Source organism: Phyllobates terribilis, unplaced genomic scaffold (genome assembly GCF_046119375.1).
Source record: "Phyllobates terribilis strain yellow unplaced genomic scaffold, ASM4611937v1 Scaffold_5__5_contigs__length_657084704, whole genome shotgun sequence".
NCBI lineage: Eukaryota > Metazoa > Chordata > Amphibia > Anura > Dendrobatidae > Phyllobates > Phyllobates terribilis.
This window is the reverse complement of record NW_027362765.1, coordinates 357,525,969-357,551,954: the sequence shown is the minus strand read 5'-3', so window position 1 is coordinate 357,551,954 and position 25,986 is coordinate 357,525,969.

Sequence of the window (25,986 nt, the reverse complement as noted above, 5' to 3'; positions counted from 1 at the left end):
ATAATAGATCCCTCTGTGTGTAATGACTCTATATAAAAGATCCCTCTGTGTGTAATGACTCTATATAATAGATCCCTCTGTGTGTAATGACTCTATATAATAGATCCCTCTGCGTGTAATGACTCTCTATAATAGATCGCTCTGTGTGTAATGACTATATAATACATCCCTCTGCGTGTAATGACTCTATATAATAGATCGCTCTGTGTGTAATGACTCTATATAATACATCCCTCTGTGTGTAATGACTCTATATAATAGATCCCTCTGCGTGTAATGACTCTATATAATACATCCCTCTGTGTGTAATGACTCTATATAATAGATCCATCTGCGTGTAATGACTCTATATAATAGATCGCTCTGTGTGTAATGACTATATATAATAGATCTCTCTGTGTGTAATGACTCTATAGAATAGATCCCTCTGTGTGTAATGACTCTATATAATAGATCCCTCTGTGTGTAATGACTCTATAGAATAGATCCCTCTGTGTGTAATGACTCTATATAATAGATCCCTCTGCGTGTAATGACTCTATATAATAGAACCCTCTGCGTGTAATGACTCTATATAATAGATCCCTCTGCGTGTAATGACTCTATATAATAGATCCCTCTGTGTGTAATGACTCTATATAATAGATCCCTCTGTGTGTAATGACTCTATATAATACATCCCTCTGCGTGTAATGACTCTATATAGTAGATCCCTCTGTGTGTAATGACTCTATATAATAGATCCCTGTGTGTGTAATGGCTCCATATAATAGATCCCTCTGCGTGTAATGACTCTATATATTAGATCCCTCTGTGTGTAATGGCTCTATATAATAGATCCCTCTGCGTGTAATGACTCTATATAATAGATCCCTCTGTGTGTAATGACTCTATATAATAGATCCCTCTGTGTGTAATGACTCTATATAATAGACCCCTCTGTGTGTAATGACTCTATATAATAGATCCCTCTGTGTGTAATGACTCTATATAATAGAACCCTCTGCGTGTAATGACTCTATATAATAGATCCCTCTGCGTGTAATGACTCTATATAATAGATCCCTCTGCGTGTAATGACTCTATATAATAGATCCCTCTGCGTGTAATGACTCTATATAATAGATCCCTCTGCGTGTAATGACTCTATTTAATGGATCCCTCTGCGTGTAATGACTCTATATAATAGATCCCTCTGCGTGTAATGACTCTATATAATAGATCCCTCTGCGTGTAATGACTCTATATAATAGATCCCTCTGTGTGTAATGACTCTATATAATAGATCCCTCTGTGTGTAATGACTCTATATAATAGATCCCTCTGCGTGTAATGACTCTATATAATAGATCCCTCAGCGTGTAATGACTCTATATAATAGAACCCTCTGCGTGTAATGACTCTATATAATAGATCCCTCTGCGTGTAATGACTCTATATAATAGATCCCTCTGCGTGTAATGACTCTATATAATAGATCCCTCTGCGTGTAATGACTCTATATAATAGATCCCTCTGCGTGTAATGACTCTATATAATAGATCCCTCTGTGTGTAATGACTCTATATAATAGATCCCTCTGCGTGTAATGACTCTATATAATAGATCCCTCTGTGTGTAATGACTCTATATAATTGATCACTCTGTGTGTAATGACTCTATATAATAGATCCCTCTGTGTGTAATGACTCTATATAATAGATCCCTCTGTGTGTAATGACTCTATATAATAGATCCCTCTGTGTGTAATGACTCTATATAATAGATCCCTCTGTGTGTAATGACTCTATATAATAGATCCCTCTGTGTGTAATGACTCTATATAATAGATCACTCTGTGTGTAATGACTCTATATAATAGATCCCTCTGTGTGTAATGACTCTATATAATAGATCCCTCTGCGTGTAATGACTCTTTATAATAGATCCCTCTGCGTGTAATGACTCTATATAATAGATCCCTCTGTGTGTAATGACTCTATATAATAGATCACTCTGTGTGTAATGACTCTATATAATAGATCCCTCTGTGTGTAATGACTCTATATAATAGATCCCTCTGTGTGTAATGACTCTATATAATAGATCCCTCTGTGTGTAATGACTCTATATAATAGAACCCTCTGCGTGTAATGACTCTATATAATAGATCCCTCTGCGTGTAATGACTCTATATAATAGATCCCTCTGCGTGTAATGACTCTATATAATAGATCCCTCTGCGTGTAATGACTCTATATAATAGATCCCTCTGCGTGTAATGACTCTATTTAATGGATCCCTCTGCGTGTAATGACTCTATATAATAGATCCCTCTGCGTGTAATGACTCTATATAATAGATCCCTCTGCGTGTAATGACTCTATATAATAGATCCCTCTGTGTGTAATGACTCTATATAATAGATCCCTCTGTGTGTAATGACTCTATATAATAGATCCCTCTGCGTGTAATGACTCTATATAATAGATCCCTCAGCGTGTAATGACTCTATATAATAGAACCCTCTGCGTGTAATGACTCTATATAATAGATCCCTCTGCGTGTAATGACTCTATATAATAGATCCCTCTGCGTGTAATGACTCTATATAATAGATCCCTCTGCGTGTAATGACTCTATATAATAGATCCCTCTGCGTGTAATGACTCTATATAATAGATCCCTCTGTGTGTAATGACTCTATATAATAGATCCCTCTGCGTGTAATGACTCTATATAATAGATCCCTCTGTGTGTAATGACTCTATATAATTGATCACTCTGTGTGTAATGACTCTATATAATAGATCCCTCTGTGTGTAATGACTCTATATAATAGATCCCTCTGTGTGTAATGACTCTATATAATAGATCCCTCTGTGTGTAATGACTCTATATAATAGATCCCTCTGTGTGTAATGACTCTATATAATAGATCACTCTGTGTGTAATGACTCTATATAATAGACCCCTCTGTGTGTAATGACTCTATATAATAGATCCCTCTGCGTGTAATGACTCTTTATAATAGATCCCTCTGCGTGTAATGACTCTATATAATAGATCCCTCTGTGTGTAATGACTCTATATAATAGATCACTCTGTGTGTAATGACTCTATATAATAGATCCCTCTGTGTGTAATGACTCTATATAATAGATCCCCCTGTGTGTAATGACTCTATATAATAGATCCCTCTGTGTGTAATGACTCTATATAATAGATCCCTCTGTGTGTAATGACTCTATATAATAGATCCCTCTGCGTGTAATGACTCTATATAATAGATCCCTCTGCGTGTAATGACTCTATATAATAGAACCCTCTGCGTGTAATGACTCTATATAATAGATCCCTCTGTGTGTAATGACTCTATATAATAGATCCCTCTGTGTGTAATGACTCTATATAATAGATCCCTCTGCGTGTAATGACTCTATATAATAGATCCCTCTGTGTGTAATGACTCTATATAATAGATCCCTCTGCGTGTAATGACTCTATATAATAGATCCCTCTGTGTGTAATGACTCTATATAATAGATCACTCTGTGTGTAATGACTCTATATAATAGATCCCTCTGTGTGTAATGACTCTATATAATAGATCCCTCTGTGTGTAATGACTCTATATAATAGATTCCTCTGTGTGTAATGACTCTATATAATAGATCCCTCTGTGTGTAATGACTCTATATAATAGATCCCTCTGCGTGTAATGACTCTATATAATAGATCCCTCTGCGTGTAATGACTCTATATAATAGATCCCTCTGTGTGTAATGACTCTATATAATAGATCCCTCTGTGTGTAATGACTCTACATAATAGATCCCTCTGTGTGTAATGACTCTATATAATAGATCCCTCTGTGTGTAATGACTCTATATAATAGATCCCTCTGTGTGTAATGACTCTATATAATAGATCCCTCTGTGTGTAATGACTCTATATAATAGATCCCTCTGCGTGTAATGACTCTATATAATAGATCCCTCTGCGTGTAATGACTCTATATAATAGAACCCTCTGCGTGTAATGACTCTATATAATAGATCCCTCTGTGTGTAATGACTCTATATAATAGATCCCTCTGTGTGTAATGACTCTATATAATAGATCCCTCTGCGTGTAATGACTCTATATAATAGATCCCTCTGCGTGTAATGACTCTATATAATAGATCCCTCTGTGTGTAATGACTCTATATAATAGATCCCTCTGCGTGTAATGACTCTATATAATAGATCCCTCTGTGTGTAATGACTCTATATAATAGATCCCTCTGTGTGTAATGATTCTATATAATAGATCACTCTGTGTGTAATGACTCTATATAATAGATCCCTCTGTGTGTAATGACTCTATATAATAGATCCCTCTGTGTGTAATGACTCTATATAATAGATCCCTCTGTGTGTAATGACTCTATATAATAGATCCCTCTGTGTGTAATGACTCTATATAATAGATCCCTCTGTGTGTAATGACTCTATATAATAGATCCCTCTGTGTGTAATGACTCTATATAATAGATCGCTCTGTGTGTAATGACTCTATGTAATAGATCACTCTGTGTGTAATGACTTTATATAATAGATCCCTCTGTGTGTAATGACTCTATATAATAGATCCCTCTGTGTGTAATGACTCTATATAATAGATCGCTCTGTGTGTAATGACTCTATATAATAGATCCCTCTGTGTGTAATGCCTCTATATAATAGATCGCTCTGTGTGTAATTTCTCTATATAATAGATCACTCTGTGTGTAATGACTCTATATAATAGATCCCTCTGTGTGTAATGACTCTATATAATATAGGAGTTTCACTTTTTGAACTGAAGAACTGAAATAAATTAACTTTTTGATGATATTCTAATTTAGTGAGATGCACTTGTATATTGTCAAATTTTTGATCTTTTCTTGCACAACTGTTCATTGCTAAGTTTGGACTGTTTAGAGCGTCTCTTGGTGTCATCCCTTTTGATTCATTATTTATTATTATGCTTGCTTTGTTTTAGGATTACAATATTTTGTGCATTGTATTTTATGGCCCTTTTTGCTATAATGAATGTTTGCTCTACTGGGCTTACAACTTGCTCCTATTATGGCCTATATAAGAGTCACTATAATATATTGTTCTGGCGCTGGAATATTTGTACCATTTGATGTATCACAATATCTACTCCTTCTAAATTTCTCCCTTTCTACCATATTTTTTCCCCTTTGGAACGCATGGTTATTACATTGTACATCTGTTTCCTCTTCTCTGTGAGCCGTGATGACCGTATTTGCATCACTTCCGGTCACACGACCCACATGATGACATTACTGCCGGCTGTGCGGGCCATTGTGACACACACGCCGGCTTTACCTGCACTCTCCTCCTTATTTGAGCCCGATGACCATGTTGGGCGTTACTTCCGGTCACGTAGCTCTCATGGTGTTGTCGTTTCCTGCTGTGCGGACCACCATGACACGTACGCTGATGTTGCAGTACTACAACCACTGGGGAATGTAAGATGGCCGCCGGACAGGTACTTGAGGGGAGATACAGTGGGGAAAAAAAGTATTTAGTCAGCCACCAATTGTGCAAGTTCTCCCACTTAAAAAGATGAGGTCGGCCTGTAATTGACATCATAGATAGATCTCAACTATGAGAGACAAAATGAGAAAACAAATCCTGAAAATCACATTGTCTGATTTGGAAAGAAATTTTTTTTTTCAAATTTTGGTGGAAAATAAGAATTTGGTCAATTACAAACAAGCAAGATTTCTGGCTCTCACAGACCTGTAACTTCTTCTGTAAGAGGCTCCTCTGTCCTCCACTCATTACCTGTAGTACTGGCTCCTCTGTCCTCCACTCATTACCTGTAGTACTGGCTCCTCTGTCCTCCACTCATTACCTGTAGTACTGGCTCCTCTGTCCTCCACTCATTACCTGTAGTACTGGCTCCTCTGTCCTCCACTCATTACCTGTAGTACTGGCTCCTCTGTCCTCCACTCATTACCTGTAGTACTGGCTCCTCTGTCCTCCACTCATTACCTGTAGTACTGGCACCTGTTTGAACTTGTTATCTGTCCGCAACCTCAGTCACACTCCAAACTCCACTATGGTGAAGACCAAAGAGCTGTCGAAGGACACCAGAAACAAAACTGTAGCCCAGCACCAGGCTGGGAAGACTGAATCTGCAATACATAAGCAGCTTGGTGTGAAGAAATCAACTGTGGGAGCAATAATTAGAAAATGGAAGACATACAAGACCACTGATAGTCTCCCTCGGTCTGGTGCTCCACACAAGATCTCACCCCGTGGGGTCAAAATGATCTCAAGAACGGTGAGCAAAAATCCCAGAACCACACGGGGAGACCTAGTGAATGATCTGCAGAGAGCTGGGACCAACGTTACACAGGCTACCATCAGGAGCACACTACGCCGCCAGGGACTCAGATCCTGTAGTGCCAGACGTGTTCCCCTGCTTAAGCCATTACATATCCGGGCCCGTCTGAAGTTTACTAGAGAGCATTTGGATGATTCAGAAGAGTATTGGGAGAATGTCATATGGTCAGATGAAACCAAAGTAGAACTGTTTGGTAGAAACACAACTCGGCGTGTTTGGAGGAGAAAGAATGCTGAGTTGCATCCAAAGAACACCATACCTACTGTAAAGCATGGGGGTGGCAACATCATGCTTTGGGACTGTTTCTCTGCCAAGGGACAAGGACGACTGATCCGTGTACATGAAAGAATGAATGGGGCCATGTATCGTGAGATTTTGAGTGCAAACCTCCTTCCATCAGCAAGGGCATTGAAGATGAAACGTGGCTGGGTCTTTCAGCATGACAATGATCCCAAGCACACCGCCAGGGCAACGAAGGAGTGGCTTCGTAAGAAACATTTCAAGGTCCTGGAGTGGCCTAGCCAGTCTCCAGATCTAAACCCTATAGAAAACCTTTGGAGGGAGTGGAAAGTCCGTGTTGCCCAGCGAAAGCCATAAAACATCACTGCTCTAGAGGAGATCTGCATGGAGGAATGGGCCAACATACCAGTAACAGTGTGTGCCAACCTTGTGAAGACTTACAGAAAACGTTTCACCTCTGTCATTGCCAACAAAGGATATATAACAAAGTATCGAGATGAACTTTTGCAATTGACCAAATACTTATTTTCCACCAAAATTTGAAAAAAATTTCTTTCCAAATCAGACAATGTGATTTTCAGGATTTGTTTTCTCACTTTGTCTCTCATAGTTGAGATCTATCTATGATGTCAATTACAGGCCGACCTCATCTTTTTAAGTGGGAGAACTTGCACAATTGGTGGCTGACTAAATACTATTTTCCACACTGTATGTATCATCGAGGTTCGCAGCTTTGGTGATGTAAACCCGGGAAAGCTTGCTCCAGCATGTATAGTGCTGAGAGGGTTAATATGGAGTACCAGGGTCAGGTTTTAAGAACAGTCATAAGAGATGGGAGGGAATGACTGCTCACATATCCCCACCCCAGGGCGTGATTTTGTAAATAAAATAGAGACCGAGAGTCTCTTTCAGGGTCTGTGGCTGGAGGTGTGGAGACCTCCAGGGTGTTTTTGCTAAAGGACACCGACCGTGAGCGGGTGAACCCGCAGTACTGCATGGACTGTTCATTTTCTGTTTTTGTCACTCTGTGTTTTGTTTACTTCTAAAGTGCGGTTTATGTAGTTATAATAATAAACCTGCCTTGGACATTTTAAAGTAACCGCTTCCTGTGCCTACCTCAAAATCAGCTGAGTGAGTAAAACCCTACACCCCATACAGTGCTCAGATTATACCCCCATACAGTGCACAGTTTATACCCCCATACAGTGCACAGTTTATACCCCCATACGGTGCACAGTTTATACCCCCATTCAGTGCACGGCTTATACCCCCATACAGTGCTCAGCATATACCCCCATACAGTGCACAGTTTATACCCCCATACATTGCACAGTTTATACCCCCATACAGTGCACAGTTTATACCCCCATACGGTGCACAGTTTATACTCCCATACAGTGCATAGTTTATACCCCCATACCGTGCTCAGCATATACCCCCATACAGTGCACAGTTTATACCCCCATACAGTGCATGTTTTTTACCCCCATACAGTGCACAGTTTATACCCCCATACAGTGCTCAGATTATACGCCCATACAGTGCACAGTTTATACCCCCATACAGTGCACAGATTATACACCCATACAGTGCTCAGATTATACGCCCATACAGTGCACAGTTTATACCCCCATACAGTGCACAGTTTATACCCCCATACAGTGCACAGTTTATACCCCCATACAGTGCATGTTTTTTACCCCCATACAGTGCACAGTTTATACCCCCATACAGTGCACAGTTTATACCCCCATACGGTGCACAGTTTATACTCCCATACAGTGCATAGCTTATACCCCCATACCGTGCTCAGCATATACCCCCATACAGTGCACAGTTTATACCCCCATACAGTGCACAGTTTATACCCCCATACAGTGCTCAGATTATACGCCCATACAGTGCACAGTTTATACCCCCATACGGTGCACAGTTTATACTCCCATACAGTGCACAGTTTATACCCCCATACGGTGCACAGTTTATACTCCCATACAGTGCACAGTTTATACCCATACGGTGCACAGTTTATGCTCCCATACAGTGCACAGTTTATACCCCCATACGGTGCACAGTTTATACTCCCATACAGTGCATAGTTTATACCCCCATACAGTGCACAGTTTATACCCCCATACAGTGCTCAGTTTATGCTCCCATACAGTGCACAGTTTATACCCCCATACGGTGCACAGTTTATACTCCCATACAGTGCATAGTTTATACCCCCATACATTGCACAGTTTATACCCCCATACAGTGCACAGTTTATACCCCCATACAGTGCACAGTTTATACCCCCATACAGTGCTCAGATTATACGCCCATACAGTGCACAGTTTATACCCCCATACGGTGCACAGTTTATACTCCCATACAGTGCACAGTTTATACCCCCATACGGTGCACAGTTTATGCTCCCATACAGTGCACAGTTTATACCCCCATACGGTGCACAGTTTATACTCCCATACAGTGCATAGTTTATACCCCCATACCGTGCTCAGCATATACCCCCATACAGTGCACAAGTAAAACCACTGGACAATCGGAGGAGTATGCCTGGACCATTTAGGATCTGTCCTGATGTTGATAAGGGGGTTAACAAGCGTTAGGAGTCAGAAAGACAAGAAATAGGGAAAATTTCTGCATATATCCTGCAAACCAAGGGCTGGACAAGCGCCAGTAGTGGACAAGGCAGCGGATACCGAACACCGGTGCCCCCACGCTTAAACGGGTACTGCAGTCTCCAAAAATGATCACCTCGCCTAATAATGCTGTTACCCTTGAGGTAGTTCCCAGTATATATGTAAGTGTAGGAAAAATACATTGTATAAAAATATGCTGTAGACTCCCATCCAGACATGCGGAGACTCCATATTGGATTGACATTCAGAACCATAGTTCTTCATGGCAGGACACTTACAGGGGTCGTCAACCATTAGGGATAACATTTTTTTAAATGCAAATATTTTTTGTCTAAAAACATTGTGTTTGCAATTGCATTTCATTAAAAATGTTTCACTGTTGGCCCCTGTGCTGAAAAGTCTATTGCTGGATGCAGAATGAGTTAGCCGAGAATCCGTCAGTGAGCTCGTTCTGAGGGTCGAATGGAAGAGTTTGTATTTCCTTTTACTCAACCGTTTTCAGCAAAATATTTAATGAAACCCAATTGCAAAAAAATATATTTTTAGTCCCAAAAACATGGATTTAGGTGACGAAAAATGTTGAACCCTTTTAATCACCGAGTATTCCCGGTTAAGCAGACATGACTAGGACTGGTCAGATAAGGTCTATGTAAGATGACCCTATTGCTTTCCAGGCTAAAATATTAATGGCCCCTGATGGATGTTACATGAGCGACCCTCGTAGCGGTGATTGCCTGTACACCTGTGTCAGCGCTAAATACTCAGCCCATTGTCTGCCATTGTGCGGGTGCGTTACTTAGTGCACCCATCTCTCAGCCTTTAGCTTTTCTCCTCCAGTGTGATGCTAAGAGGCCTCCATCCTTATTCACCAATGGAGCCATTTGCGCTGCGTTTCACCCTTCGCTCTTTTCTCATCCTCTTTCGGGAACGCCACTGTCTTTTCAATCAAAGACCTTCTGACAAAGGCGGCTGAGTGTTGGAGCATGGCAGTGAATAATACAGCGAGGCACTTATAGTACACCTGCACAACACCCCGCTCCTTTCACCCAGCGCTGAAAGACTCCTTTCTTATCCCCACGCGTTTTGTCTTCTGTCCTATTGCTCACTTAACCTTGAGGCTTCCTACAGGTTTAGCTCACTCCTACCTGCCGCAGCTTTGAATTCCTTTGTTAGGCGCTGGATACATTTGTGCTGTTTTCCTGCAGGATAACAATAATATTGAATTGAAATGAGCTTTTCTTCCCTTGTGCTCTTATTCTCGGGGTGAACAGATAGCGTGCGTGCGGGGAGGGGGTGTGAGAAGCAACACTGAAGCTGACAAGATGGCATTATGTCTTCTTCTCAATGAACCTCAGTGACTGGGAAATAGGAATCCCTTTTACATTGAGACCAACGTAAAATATGCAAATTGTTGCAAAATAGGAGGAAATTGTATAGAATCCAATGTAACAATTTAAAAGGTAAGAAGATTCTATTATCTCCAAGGAGAGCAGCGAAACATATGACAAGGGACACATAATGCGGAATGGCCCCACCGATGATATAGAAGAATGTATTGTGAAATTCCAATAATCCATAATATCATATCAACACTATGGGGCCCTTTGAGAAAGGGGGGCTCAGCTCTTCTTGCTTTCGTAAGAAGAGATAAATTGGCAAAAACATCATGAAAATGGTATATGGGATTCCAACAAAAGACTCATCTGGAAAATGCAGGCAATGGTGAGAGCCCCCCGAGTGGTATCACTAGAGACCGATGGGCCCCAGTGCAAAATTTGGACCTGGCCCTCCCCCCTCCCCTCCATGTTTGTCAGATGTATGGGTCCTTGTAGCGTTTTAAATCCTATGAGGACATACAAGTTGCACCCCCTCCCCCATTATGTAGTATTGTCCTCTATCCTGACCCCATCCTGGTATATATATCCCCCATCCTGGTGTGTATGTTCCATATCCTGGGCCCCATCCTGGTATAAAAATATATATATGTATGTACATCATATACAGTGGTATGAAAAAGTGTTTGCCCCCTTCCTGATCTCTTATTATTTTTCATGTTTGTCACATTTAGATGTTTCAGATCACAAAAAGGTTAAATATTAGAGAAAGATAACACAATAAACACAAAGTGCAGTTTTTAAATGAAGGTCTTTATTATTAAGAGAAAAAGAAATCCAAACCTACAGGGCCCTGTGTGAAAAAATGGAAAAAATGATTGTCCCCTAAACCTAATGACTGGTTGGGCCCTTAGCAGCAACAACTCCAATCCAGCGTTTGTGATAACTGGCAATGAGACTTTACAACGCTCTGGAGGAAGTTTGGCCGCTCATCTTTGCAGAATTGTTGAAATTCAGCCACATTGGAGGGTTCCCGGGCATGAACCGCCATTTTAATGTCCGGCCACAGCATCTCAATCAGATTAAGGGCAGGACTTTGACTAGGCCACTCCAAAGTCTTAATTGTGTATTTCTTAAGCCATTCAGAGGTGGACTTGCTGGTGTGTTTTGGATCATTGTCCTGCTACATAACACAAGTGCGCTTCTGCTTGAGGTCATGTATTGAGGCAGTATTATAGTAATTATATTCTTGTACATAGGGGGGCAGTATTATAATAGTTATATTCTTGTACATAGGAGCAGTATTATAGTAGTTATATTCTTGCACATAGGAGCAGTATTATAGTTTTTATATTCTTGTACATAGGGGCAGTATTATAGTAGTTATATTCTTGTACATAGGGGCAGTATTATAGTAGTTATATTCTTATACATAGGAGCAGTATTATAGTAGTTATATTCTTGTACATAGGGGCAGTATTATAGTAGTTATATTCTTGTACATAGGAGCAGTATTATAGTAGTTATATTCTTGCACATAGGAGCAGTATTATAGTTTTTATATTCTTGTACATAGGAGCAGTATTATAGTAGTTATATTCTTGCACATAGGAGCAGTATTATAGTTTTTATATTCTTGTACATAGGAGCAGTATTATAGTAGTTATATTCTTGTACATAGGGGGCAGTATTATAGTAGTTATATTCTTGTACATAGGGGGCAGTATTATAGTAGTTATATTCTTGTACATAGGGAGCAGTATTGTAGTAGTTATATTCTTGTACATAGGAGCAGTATTATAGTAGTTATATTCTTGTACACAGAGGCCGCATTATAGTAGTTATATTCTTGTACATAGGGAGCAGTATTATAGTAGTTATATTATTGTACACAGAGGCTGCATTATAGTAGTTATATTCTTGTACATAGGAGCAGTATTATAGTAGTTATATTCTTGTACATAGGAGCAGTATTATAGTAGTTAAATTCTTGTACATAGGGGCAGTATTATAGTAGTTATATTCTTGTACATAGGAGCAGTATTATAGTAGTTATATTCTTGTACATAGGGGCAGTATTATAGTAGTTATATTCTTGTACATAGGGGCAGTATTATAGTAGTTATATTCTTGTACATAGGGGCAGTATTATAGTAGTTATATTCTTGTACACAGAGGCCGCATTATAGTAGTTATATTCCTGTACATAGGGAGCAGTATTATAGTAGTTATATTCTTGTACATAGGGGGCCATATTATAGTAGTTATATTCTTGTACATAGGGGCAGTATTATAGTAGTTATATTCTTGTACACAGAGGCCGCATTATAGTAGTTATATTCCTGTACATAGGGAGCAGTATTATAGTAGTTATATTCTTGTACATAGGGGGCCATATTATAGTAGTTATATTCTTGTACATAGGGGGCAGTATTATAGTAGTTATATTCTTGTACATAGGGGCAGTATTATAGTAGTTATATTCTTGTACATAGGAGCAGTATTATAGTAGTTATATTCTTGTACATAGGAGCAGTATTATAGTAGTTATATTCTTGTACATAGGGGGCAGTATTATAGTAGTTATATTCTTGTACATAGGGGCAGTATTATAGTAGTTATATTCTCGTACATAGGAGCAGTATTATAGTAGTTATATTCTTGTACATAGGGGGCAGTATTACAGTAGTTATATTCTTGTACATAGGGGCAGTATTATAGTAGTTATATTCTTGTACATAGGAGCAGTATTATAGTAGTTATATTCTAGTACACAGGGGCAGTATTATAGTAGTTATATTCTTGTACATAGGGGGCAGTATTATAGTAGTTATATTCTTGTACATAGGGGCAGTATTATAGTAGTTATATTCTTGTACATAGGGGCAGTATTATAGTAGTTATATTCTTGTACATAGGAGCAGTATTGTTATGCACATGCCTGGACTGACTGGCGTGTGCGGGAGTAGTGGTTCCACTGGACCATGAATCGGAGAGTGCCTGGAGGGGCGTGACTAAGTATCTGGCCCATCCGACCAAGGTGGCACGACGGCATACGACGCCAGTGCACCAGGGAGAAACCGGGCAGAGGGACCAGGTGCTACTCCAGGTCAAACTCCGGACACGGGGGTTGACCCACACAGGGATTACTGGAACAGGCAGGTTAGGCTGGCACAGACTGGTGGATATAAGCGAACACGGCAGGTATGCAGATGGGTGGATACAGGCGAGTATGCAGGCGGGGAGGTACTGGCCGAAAGGACGGGCTGGAGCACAGAGAGGACAAGACCCAGTACAGACTGGGTCACAGAAACAGAACCGCAGATGCGGTAGCCAAACACAGCAGAGAGGGAACGCCCGAAGCGGTGGGAAAGAGCAGAGCAGGACGGGACTGCCAGAGCAGCGAGCACAAGCAGAGCAGGACGGGGCTGCCGGAGCAGCGCGCAGATGCAGAGCAGGACGGGGCTGCGGGAGCAGCGAGCAGAAGCAGAGCAGGACGGGGCTGCCGGAGCAGCGGGCAGATGCAGAGCAGAAACCGCAGGAGCGGCAAGCAAGGCAAGAGCAGAGTGGATACCGCAAGAGCGGCAAGCTAAGCAGGAGCAGAGCGGAAACTGCAGAGCGGTAAACAAGGCAGGAGCAGGGCGGAAACCGCAGAGCGGTAAACAAGGCAGGAGCAGAGCGGAAACCGCAGAGCGGTAAACAAGGCAGGAGCAGAGCGGAAACCGCAGAGCGGTAAACAAGGCAGGAGCAGAGCGGAAACCGCAGAGCGGCAAACAAGGCAGGAGCAGAGCGGAAACCGCAGAGCGGCAAACAAGGCAGGAGCAGAGCAGAAACCGCAGGAGCGGCAAGCAAGGCAAGAGCAGAGCAGAAACTGCAGGAGCGGCAAGCAAGGCAAGAGCAGAGCAGAAACCGCAAGAGCGGCAAGCTAAGCAGGAGCAGAGCGGAAACCGCAGAGCGGTAAACAAGTCAGGAGCAGAGCGGAAACCGCAGAGCGGCTAAGAAGGCAGGAGCAGAGCGGAAACCGCCGGAGCGGCTAAGAAGGCAGGAGCAGAGCGGAAACCGCCGGAGCGGCAAGCAAGGCAGGAGCAGAGCGGAAACCGCCGGAGCGGCAAGCAAGGCAGGAGCAGAGCGGAAACCGCCGGAGCGGCAAGCAGGGCAGGAGCAGAGCGGAAACCGCCGGAGCGGCAAGCAAGGCAGGAGCAGAGCGGAAACCGCCGGAGCGGCAAGCAAGGCAGGAGCAGAGCGGAAACTGCCGGAGCGGCAAGCAAGGCAGGAGCAGAGCGGAAACCGCCGGAGCGGCAAGCAAGGCAGGAGCAGAGCGGAAACCGCCGGAGCGGCAAGCAAGGCAGGAGCAGAGCGGAAACCGCCGGAGCGGCAAGCAAGGCAGGAGCAGAGCGGAAACCGCCGGAGCGGCAAGCAAGGCAGAGCAGGGGGGACAGGGGTCTGTTCACACGGAACAGACAGGAAGAGAAAGGCAGAGCCAGATACCCACAGGGTACTTGCAGTGAAGTAGCGAGTGGACCACAAACTCACAAACGGGAGTACAGAGACAACAAGCAGGAGTTAGGTACGAGTTCAGACTCTGCAGAAAAAGGAAGGGAACGGACATAGAGGCAAAACAGGTAAAGGATAGGAGAGAGTTCAGACTGGAACTGAGTGTACAGAGGAGACCGACACTGCAGCGGGATACAGGAGCGGGTCTGGGAATACGGCCCCCAGAGAGGCGGGACGAACAGGCAAGGAGCGTGTTCAGACAGGACAGACAAGATACAGGAGCGGGTCTAGGTAATCGGCCCCTAGAAGGCGGGAGGAACAGGCTAGGAGCGTGTGCAGACAGGCCTGGAAATACAGCCTCCAGGAGAGGCAGCAGGCAAGAGTACACAGACAGGACTCAGTTCAGACACGGGAACTGATACCGCAAGGCAGGAGACATAGACAGGACTCAGTTCAGACACGGGAACCGATACCGCAAGGCAGGAGACAAAGACAGGACTCAGTTCAGACACGGGAACTGATACCGCAAGGCAGGAGACAAAGACAGGACTCAGTTCAGACACGGGAACTGATACCGCAAGGCAGGAGACAAAGAACAGGACTCAGTTCAGACACGGGAACTGATACCGCAAGGCAGGAGACAAAGACAGGACTCAGTTCAGACACGGGAACTGATACCGCAAGGCAGGAGACAAAGAACAGGACCTGGCACCTTCAAAGTGCAGCACACACTGAATGAACCACTATGCTCAGGCAGGAATAGATGGGAGCAGCTGAGCTATATACCAGGTGACAGACAGCAATAGGCTGAGGACGCACAAGGGGTGTGACCCACAGCAGGTACAAAAAGCAGGAAGTGATCGGGCGCCGCCCTTAAGCAGCAGAAACAGACACAAACAGACAGCATGGAGGGAAGCCAGAGAGACATTCTGGACTGGAGATCAAGTGCGCGCTCTTGCACAGTGGGAGATGGACCACCATGCAAGGACGCCGCCAGGTATGTTACAAGTATTATAGTAGTTATATTCTTGTACATAGGGAGCAGTATTATAGTAGTTAAATTCTTGTACACAGAGGCCGTATTATAGTAGTTATATTCTTGTACATAGGGAGCAGTATTATAGTAGTTATGTTCTTGTATATAGGTGACGCGCCCCCTGGGCCGTGTGTGGGGGAATACCCGGAGCCGGGTCTCTGTGCAATGCTGGGGGTTGTAGTCTCCGTGGCCGCGACCCGGTCCCGTGGCTCAGGGTGGTCAAACCAGTGGCGGATCTGTTGATTTGGTTTTTAATGTTTAAATGTCTGAATACGCCACCCGTGGATTGCGGTCACTGGGAACCGCCGCTGCAGGGCAGACCGCTGAGGCTGATGTTTTGTGCGCAGCAGAGGGTAGTATAACTCCCCATGGGAGGAGTATAGCCTCAGGGCAGTGAGTGCAGATGGTGGGGGTGATGGTGCGCGGGAGCAACAGTAATGACTCAGAGTCCAGTGATGCAGTCCAGGGTCTTTACTCACAGTTTTACACTCCAAGCCTCTTCTGCAGGTAATGGCTGCCCACGTCGTACTGTGCTCACCAGGTGAGGGGCTCAGACAACTCCCAGGTACCTTTGGAGTGCTTTTCAGGACCCCCTTCGTGTGTCCTTTCTCTGGCCCGTCGTACCCCACAATTGACCACGTTTCTGTCCAGCTGCCTCGGGCCTTGGCGGGCAAACGTATGTTCCTTTTCCCTGGGCCCTATATGGTGCCTTCCTAACGGGTGTAGTGAGGGGCCGTAACACGTGCAATGCCACGGCCTCCGGTTACTAGCTGAGGCTAGTGGCTCTCCTCCACTAGATGAGGGATTCGGTTCCCTTTCTTGGCCTGACCCCCCTACTCTGGTAGCGGCGGGCGTACGGTGGCGACTGGCCGGTCCGCACCCCTGGGGTCCCTTCACTCCACTCCTGGAGCCTCCTCCGTTCCTCTCCTCTCCTTTCTTCTCTTCCAGGCCCCGGCCTTGTGACTTGGCCTGCCCGCATAGCAGAGCTCGTACAGAGCCCCTGCTCCCTGTCTTCTCCTCTCTGACTGAACTCAGCAACTATTCTCACTGACTCCAAGATGGTGCCCACCTTATATACTCCTACTTCCAGCGCACCCTGAATCTACTCTTCACACCCACACACTACCGGGTTCCCCCTTTCTAGGTGTTCCCTCCCCCCACTCCAGCCAGGGACAGGGACAGTTGTTCTCACTCTTGGGAGCATTGTCGCCCTGCCCCCCGGAAATGTGGTTTAGTGCATGTGGGTGTTAGGGTCCTGAGCAGTACTCCATCCTTACCTGGAAGTGAGATATCACACCTCTGGGTGAGATGCAGTACCTCTGTAGCAACCGAACCCTCGGGGCGCTACATAGGGACAGTAATATAGTAGTTATATTCTTGTACATAGGGACAGTAATATAGTAGTTATATTCTTGTACATAGGGGCAGTATTATAGTAGTTATATTCTTGTACATAGGGGCAGTATTATAGTAGTTATATTCTTGTACATAGGGGCAGTATTATAGTAGTTATGTTCTTGTATATAGGGACAGTATTATAGCAGTTATATTCTTGTATATAGGGGGTAGTATTATAGTAGATATATTCTTGTACATAGGGGGCAGTTTTATAGTAGTTATATTCTTGTACATAGGGGCAGTATTATAGTAGACATATTCTTGCACATAGGGGGCAGTATTATAGTAGTTATATTCTTGTACATAGGGGCAGTATTATAGTAGTTATGTTCTTGTATATAGGGACAGTATTATAGCAGTTATATTCTTATATATAGGGGGTAGTATTATAGTAGATATATTCTTGTACATAGGGGGCAGTTTTATAGTAGTTATATTCTTGTACATAGGGAGCAGTATTATAGTAGTTATATTCTTGTACATAGGGGCAGTATTATAGTAGTGATATTCTTGTACATAGGTGCAGTATTATAGTAGTTATATTCTTGTATATAGGGATAGTATTATAGTAGTTATATTCTTGTATATAGGGGGCAGTATTATAGTGGTTATATTCTTGTACATAGAAGCTGTATTAAAGTAGTTATATTCTTGTACATAGGGGGCAGTATTATAGTAGTTATATTCTTGTACATAGGGGGCAGTATTATAGTAGTTATATTCTTGTATATAGGAGCAGTATTATAGTAGTTATATTCTTGTACATAGGGGGCAATATTATAGTAGTTATATCCTTGTACATAGGGGAAACTATTAAAGTAGTTATATTCTTGTACATAGGAGCAGTATTATAGTAGTTATATTTCTGTACATAGAGGCCGTATTATAGTAATTATATTCTTGTACATAGGGGGCAGTTTTATAGTAGTTATATTCTTGTACTTAGGGGCAGTATTATAGTCGCTATATTCTTGTACATAGAAGCAGTATTATAGAAGTTATATTCCTGTACATAGGAGCAGTATTATAGTAGTTATATTCTTGTATATAGGGGGCAGTATTATAGTAGTTATATTCTTGTACATAGGGGCAGTATTATAGTAGTTATATTCTTGTACATAGGATCGGTATTATAGTAGTTATATCCTTGTACATAGGGGGCAGTATTAAAGTAGTTATATTATTGTACATAGGAGCAGTATTATAGTAGTTATATTCTTGTACATAGGAGCAGTATTATAGTAGTTATATTCTTGTACATAGGGGGCAGTATTATAGTAGTTATATTTTTGTACATAGAGGGCGGTATTATAGTAGTTCTTTTATTGTACATAGCAGTATTATAGTAGTTCTTTTATTGTACATAGGAACAGTATTATAGTAGTTCTTTTATTGTACATAGGAGCAGTATTATAGTAGTTCTATTCTTGTACATAGGAACAGTATTATAGCAGTTATTTTCTTGAACATAGGAGCAGTATTATAGTAGTTATATTCCTATACATAGGAGAAGTATTATAGTTTTTATATTGTTGTACATAGGGGGCAGTATTATAGTAGTTCTATTCTTGTACATAGGTACAGTATTATAGTAGTTATATTCTTGTACATAGGAGCAGTATTATAGTAGTTATATTCTTGTACATAGGAGCAGTATTATAGTAGTTATATTCTTGTACATAGGGGCAGTATTATAGTAGTTCTTTTATTGTACATAGGAGCAGTATTATAGTAGTTCTATTCTTGTACATAGGGGGCAGTATTATAGTAGTTATATTCTTGTACATAGGGGCAGTATTATAGTAGTGATATTCTTGTACATAGGTGCAGTATTATAGTAGTTATATTCTTGTATATAGGGATAGTATTATAGTAGTTATATTCTTGTATATAGGGGGCAGTATTATAGTGGTTATATTCTTGTACATAGAAGCTGTATTAAAGTAGTTATATTCTTGTACATAGGGGGCAATATTATAGTAGTTATATCCTTGTACATAGGGGAAAGTATTAAAGTAGTTATATTCTTGTACATAGGAGCAGTATTATAGTAGTTATATTTCTGTACATAGAGGCCGTATTATAGTAATTATATTCTTGTACATAGGGGGCAGTTTTATAGTAGTTATATTCTTGTACTTAGGGGCAGTATTATAGTCGCTATATTCTTGTACATAGAAGCAGTATTATAGTAGTTATATTCTTGTACATAGGAGCAGTATTATAGTAGTTATATTCTTGTATATAGGGGGCAGTATTATAGTAGTTATATTCTTGTACATAGGGGCAGTATTATAGTAGTTATATTCTTGTACATAGGATCGGTATTATAGTAGTTATATCCTTGTACATAGGGGGCAGTATTAAAGTAGTTATATTCTTGTACATAGGAGCAGTATTATAGTAGTTATATTCTTGTACATAGGAGCAGTATTATAGTAGTTATATTCTTGTACATAGGGGGCAGTATTATAGTAGTTCTTTTATTGTACATAGGAGCAGTATTATAGTAGTTCTATTCTTGTACATAGGAACAGTATTATAGCAGTTATATTCTTGAACATAGGAGCAGTATTATAGTAGTTATATTCCTATACATAGGAGAAGTATTATAGTTTTTATATTGTTGTACATAGGGGGCAGTTTTATAGTAGTTATATTCTTGTACATAGGAGCAGTATTATAGTAGTTATAGTCTTGTACATAGGGGGCAGTATTAGAGTAGTTATATTCTTGTACATAGGGGGCAGTATTATAGTCGTTATATTCTTGTACATAGGGGCAGTATTAGAGTAGTTATATTCTTGTACATAGGGGGCAGTATTATAGTAGTTATATTCTTGTACATAGGAGCAGTATTATAGTAGTTCTATTCTTGTACATAGGGGCAGTATTATAGTAGTTCTTTTATTGTACATAGGAGCAGTATTATAGTAGTTCTATTCTTGTACATAGGGGGCAGTATTATAGTAGTTATATTCTTGTACATAGGAGCAGTATTATAGCAGTTATATTCTTGAACATAGGAGCAGTATTATAGTAGTTATATTCTTATATATAGGAGAAATATTATAGTTTTTATATTGTTGTACATAGGGGGCAGTTTTATAGTAGTTATATTCTTGTACATAGGTACAGTATTATAGTCGTTATATTCTTGTACATAGGGGCAGTATTATAGTAGTTATATTCTTGTACATAGGGGGCAGTATTATAGTAGTTCTATTCTTGTACATATGAGCAGTATTAGAGTAGTTATATTCTTGTACATAGGGAGCAGTATTTTAATAGTTATATTCTTGCTCATAGGGAGCAGTATTATAGTAGTTATATTATTGTACATAGGGGGCAGTTTTATAGTAGTTATTTTCTTGTACATAGGAGAAGTATTATAGTAGATATATTCTTGTACATAGGAGGCAATATTATAGTAGTTATATTCTTGTACATAGGAGCAGTATTATAGTCGTTATATTATTGTACATAGGGGGCAGTATTATAGTAGTTATATTCTTGTACATAGGAGCAGTATCATAGTAGTTATATTCTTGTACATAGGAGCAGTATTATAGTAGTTATATTCTTGTATATAGGGACAGTATTATAGTAGTTATATTCTTGTACATAGGAGCAGTATTATAGTAGTTATATTCTTGTACATAAACGGCAGTATTATAGTCACTATATTCTTGTACATAGAAGCAGTATTATAGTAGTCATATTCTTGTACATAGGGGGTAGTATTTTAATAGTTATATTCTTGTTTATAGGAGGCAGTAGTATAGTAGTTATATCCTTGTACATAGGGGGCAGTTTTATAGTAGTTATATTCTTGTACATAGGAGGCAATATTATAGTAGATATATTCTTGTACATAGGGGCAGTATTATAGTAGTTATATTCTTGTACATAGGAGCAGTATTATAGTAGTTTTATTCTTGTACATAGGGGGCAGTTTTATAGTATTTATATTCTTGTACATAGGGGGCAGTATTATAATATTTATATTCTTGTACTTAAGGGCAGTATTATAGTTGCTATATTCTTGTACATAGGGGCAGTATTATAGTAGTTATATTCTTGTACATAGGAGCAGTATTATAGTAGTTATATTCTTGTACATAGGAGCAGTATTATAGTAGTTATATTCTTGTATATAGGGAGCAGTATTATAGTAGTTATATTCTTGTATATAGGAGCAGTATTATAGTAGTTATATTCTTGTACATAGGAGCAGTATTACAGTAGTTATATTCTTGTACATAGGGGGCAGTATTATAGTAGTTATATTCTTGTACATAGGAGCAGTATTATAGTAGTTATATTCTTGTACATAGGAGCAGTATTATAGTAGTTATATTCTTGTACATAGGGGGCAGTATTATAGTAGTTATATTCTTGTACATATGGGGCAGTATTATAGTAGTTATATTCCTGTACATAGGGAGCAGTATTATAGTAGTTATATTCTTGTACATAGGAGCAGTATTATAGTAGTTATATTCTTGTACATAGGAGCAGTATTATAGTAGTTATATTCTTGTACATAGGGGGCAGTATTATAGTAGTTATATTCTTGTACATAGGGGGCAGTATTATAGTAGTTATATTCTTGTACATAGGGGCAGTATTATAGTAGTAATATTCTTGTACATAGGAGCAGTATTATAGTAATTATATTCTTGTACATAGGGGCAGTATTATCTATATATGTAATCGTCTTATCCCGTCTGTCTGTCTGTCTGTGTGTCTGTCTGTCCAGGAAATCCCGCGTCGCTCATTGGTCCGGCAGCGGCCAATCAGCGCCGGGGGATTTCTAAAAAAAAGATGGCGGCCGTTAGCGGCTCATCTGCGGGACGGAGCTGAGCGGCGATGCAGCTGGGAGATGAGCGCCGCGAGGCGCTCATCTCCCGGCCGGCAACAGCAGAAGGAACCCGACCGCCGGACCCATCTGCGGGACGGAGATGCAGCCGGGAGATGAGAGGCGCGAGGTGCTCATCTCCCGGCCGGTAGCAGCGGAAGGACCGCCGGCGCCGCTGATCTCCATGTGGAAGGGAGGACCGGGGAGCGGCGCTGCGGGTCGGGATACTTCTGCTGCGAGCGCCCGCTATGTCCCGGGTTCTCTCAGCGTAAGTAGCCGCACAGGCTGTGCCGCTCCCCGGTCCTCACCAAGACGATTCGATGATTGATCGCGGTCTTCGGACCCGACCAATCACTGATCTTAGCGCAAAACTTAAACACCGCTGTGCTGATTGGTCGCCGACGCTGCCCGCGACCAATCACCGATTTGGGTGCCAAATTTAAATATCGGCCGCGACCAATCACCACAGCGGTGTTTAAATGTGGAGCCAAGATCGGTGATTGGTCGCGGCCGATATTTAAATTTGGCGCCCAAATCGGTGATTGGTCGCGGCCGATATTTAAATTTGGCGCCCAAATCGGTGATTGGTCGCGGTCAGCGTCCGCGACCAATCAGCACAATAGTGTTTAACTTTGGCGCCAAGATCAGTCATTGGTCGCGGGCCAAGACAGCGACCAATCACCGATTTGTGCGGCAATTTTAAATAGCGTCCGCGACCAATTGGATGCCAGCGCCGCTGCCTGTGCGGATACTTCCGCTGCAAGAACCCGGGACATGAGCGACTGCTCGCAGCAGAAGTATCCCGACCCGCAGCGCCGCTCCCCGGTCCTCCCTTCACACCCTAGCCGCATGGATGTCAGAGGCGCTGCCTGTGCGGATAGTTCCGCTGCAAGAACCTGGGACATGAGCGGGCGCTCGCAGCAGAAATATCCCGACCCGCAGCGCCGCTCCCCAGTCCTCCCTTGACTCCCTAGCCGCTGATGTCCCCACAGTATCCGCATGGTGTTACAAAGGTCCGGAAATTTGTGTTAAAAATCACTGATTGGTCGCTGGCGCTGCCCGCGACCAATCACCGATTTTGGCGCCAAATTTAAATATTGGCCGCGACCAATCAGCACAGCGGTGTTTAAATGTGGAGCCAAGATCGGTGATTGGTCGCGGCCGATATTTAAATTTGGCGCCCAAATCGGTGATTGGTCGCGGGCGCTGCCCGCGACCAATCAACGATTTTTAACACAAATGTCCGGACCTTTGTAACACCATGCGGGTACTGTGTGGACATCAGCGGCTAGGGTGTGAAGGGAGGACCGGGGAGCGGCGCTGCGGGTCGGGATACTTCTGCTCCGAGCGTCCGCTCATGTCCCGGGTAGTGTTGAGCGATACCTTCCGATATCGGGAAATATCGGATCGGATTGGATCGGACCGATACCGAAAAAGTATCGGATATCGCCGATTCCGATACCGGAAACCAATGCAAGTCAATGGGACAGAAATATCGGAATGAAAATAAACCCTTTCTTTCCTTGTAGGTTAATTCTACATGAAGGAAAACAACTAAGAATAATGTAGAATGTATTGGGGGAGGTGGGGGAGACAATAAAGGCATAGAGGTTTAGCCCAATCAAATGGAATAGCAGGAATTAATATTTTTTTTAAGACGTTCTGAGTTACGGAAATATTGACTATGTTAAGTATTTTTAGATTTTGTCAGATATTTATGTTTCACTACTTCCATGCTCTTCACCTTCTTTTTTACTTCTCCCACACTTTCTCCTTCATCATCCTCAGCATCTTTTTCATCCTCTTCTTCTTCACCTTCTTCATCTTCTTCTTCTTCACCTTCTTCGTATTATTCTTTTTTTTTACATTCTTCATATTCTACTTCTTCATCTTCTTCATCTTCTTCTTCATCATATTCTTATTTGTGGCAGGCATTCCTGTAGTTGTTATCTATAAAAGGTTGGACATTACACCTTTCGTTCTGCCCATCACAAAAGATTTACAACAGGATTTGTCCGCGTTCAGTTTGGCCTGCAGCAGCAGGTCTTTTCCAGGGGCACCACGAGGAGGAACGGACTCACCCCCATACACTGCTTAGTCATCTTCTGCTTATAATTTAGATATTATCTTTTGCTCTGATTTTTAGTCTTATGCTTAATGTTTTTCCGCTTTTTGTTCTGCAGCTTCTTGTATTTCTGCTTCTTGGTTTTCTGTCTCTTGTTCTTCTACATCTTGGTGCTTGTCTTCTCTTCTTTGTCCTCTTGGTCAACTTCTTCAGGGTCATCTTCTTGGTCTTCTTCGGGGTGGTCTTCAGGGTCGTCGTCTTCGGGGGTCCTTGTCTTCGGGGTCCTCGTCTTCTTCGGGTTGGTCTTCTGGGTCCTCGTCTTCGGGGTCCTCGTCTTCTTCGGGGTGGTCTTCAGGGTCCTCGTCTTCTTCAGGGTGGTCTTCAGGGTCCTCGTCTTCTTCGGGGTGGTCTTCAGGGTCCTCGTCTTCAGGGTCGTCGTCTTCGGGGTCCTCGTCTTCTTAGGGTTGGTCTTCAGGGTCCTCTTCTTCAGGGTCCTCGTCAGGGAGATCTAGAGTGATTACCAAGAACCATTTCAAAAAGCTTGAACTTGGAAATGTAGCAGAAGGTACAAGAAAGCTGAGGAACTACCGAGGATCAGCTGACGGTACTGGAACCCGGATGGGTAGCAGAAGGTACAAGAGCCAATGGAACTGCCGAAGACCAGCTGACGGTACTGGAACTCGGTTACTAAGCAGGAGGTACCTGTGCCAGAAAGCACTACCAAGGACCAGCAGACATTGGTGGAACTTGGATACCGAGAAGGAGGCACCTAATCCAAAGGCACTGCCGAGAACCAGCTGACGGTACTGGAACCCGGATGGGTAGCAGAAGGTACCCATGTAAAAAAAAGTTCAAGGCCGCGAGCCGGCCGCAGTTACCAAAACCCACAGTCCTACAGGGGGTGCTTGTACTATTGGCACTATGGAACCAGCCTTCATTGCCAGATCCTGCAGCTCACATAGGAGTCACCTAAACTGCAGGCACCATAGAGTCGGCTAACCCGACCGCAACACGACAGGACAACGCATTGGAGGCAAAGTGACGTTGACACTACCCGGAAACAGCTGGCGTGCTGGAACCAGGCTGGGCAGGAGGGAGTACCCGTGCCAAAGTCACTGCCGAGAACCAGCTGACGGTACTGGAACCCGGATGGGTAGTAGAAGGTACAAGAGCAAATGGAACTACCGAGGACCAGCTGACGGTACTGGAACCCGGATGGGTAGCAGAAGGTACAAGAGCCAATGGAACTGCCGAACACCAGCTGACGGTACTGGAACTCGGTTACTAAGCAGGAGGTACCTGTGCCAGAAAGCACTACCAAGGACCAGCAGACGTTGGTGGAACTTGGATACCGAGAAGGAGGCACCTAATCCAAAGGCACTGCCGAGAACCAGCTGACGGTACTGGAACCCGGATGGGTAGCAGAAGGTACCCATGTAAAAAAAAGTTCAAGGCCGCGAGCCGGCCGCAGTTACCGAAACCCACAGTCCTACAGGGGGTGCTTGTCCTATTGGCACTATGGA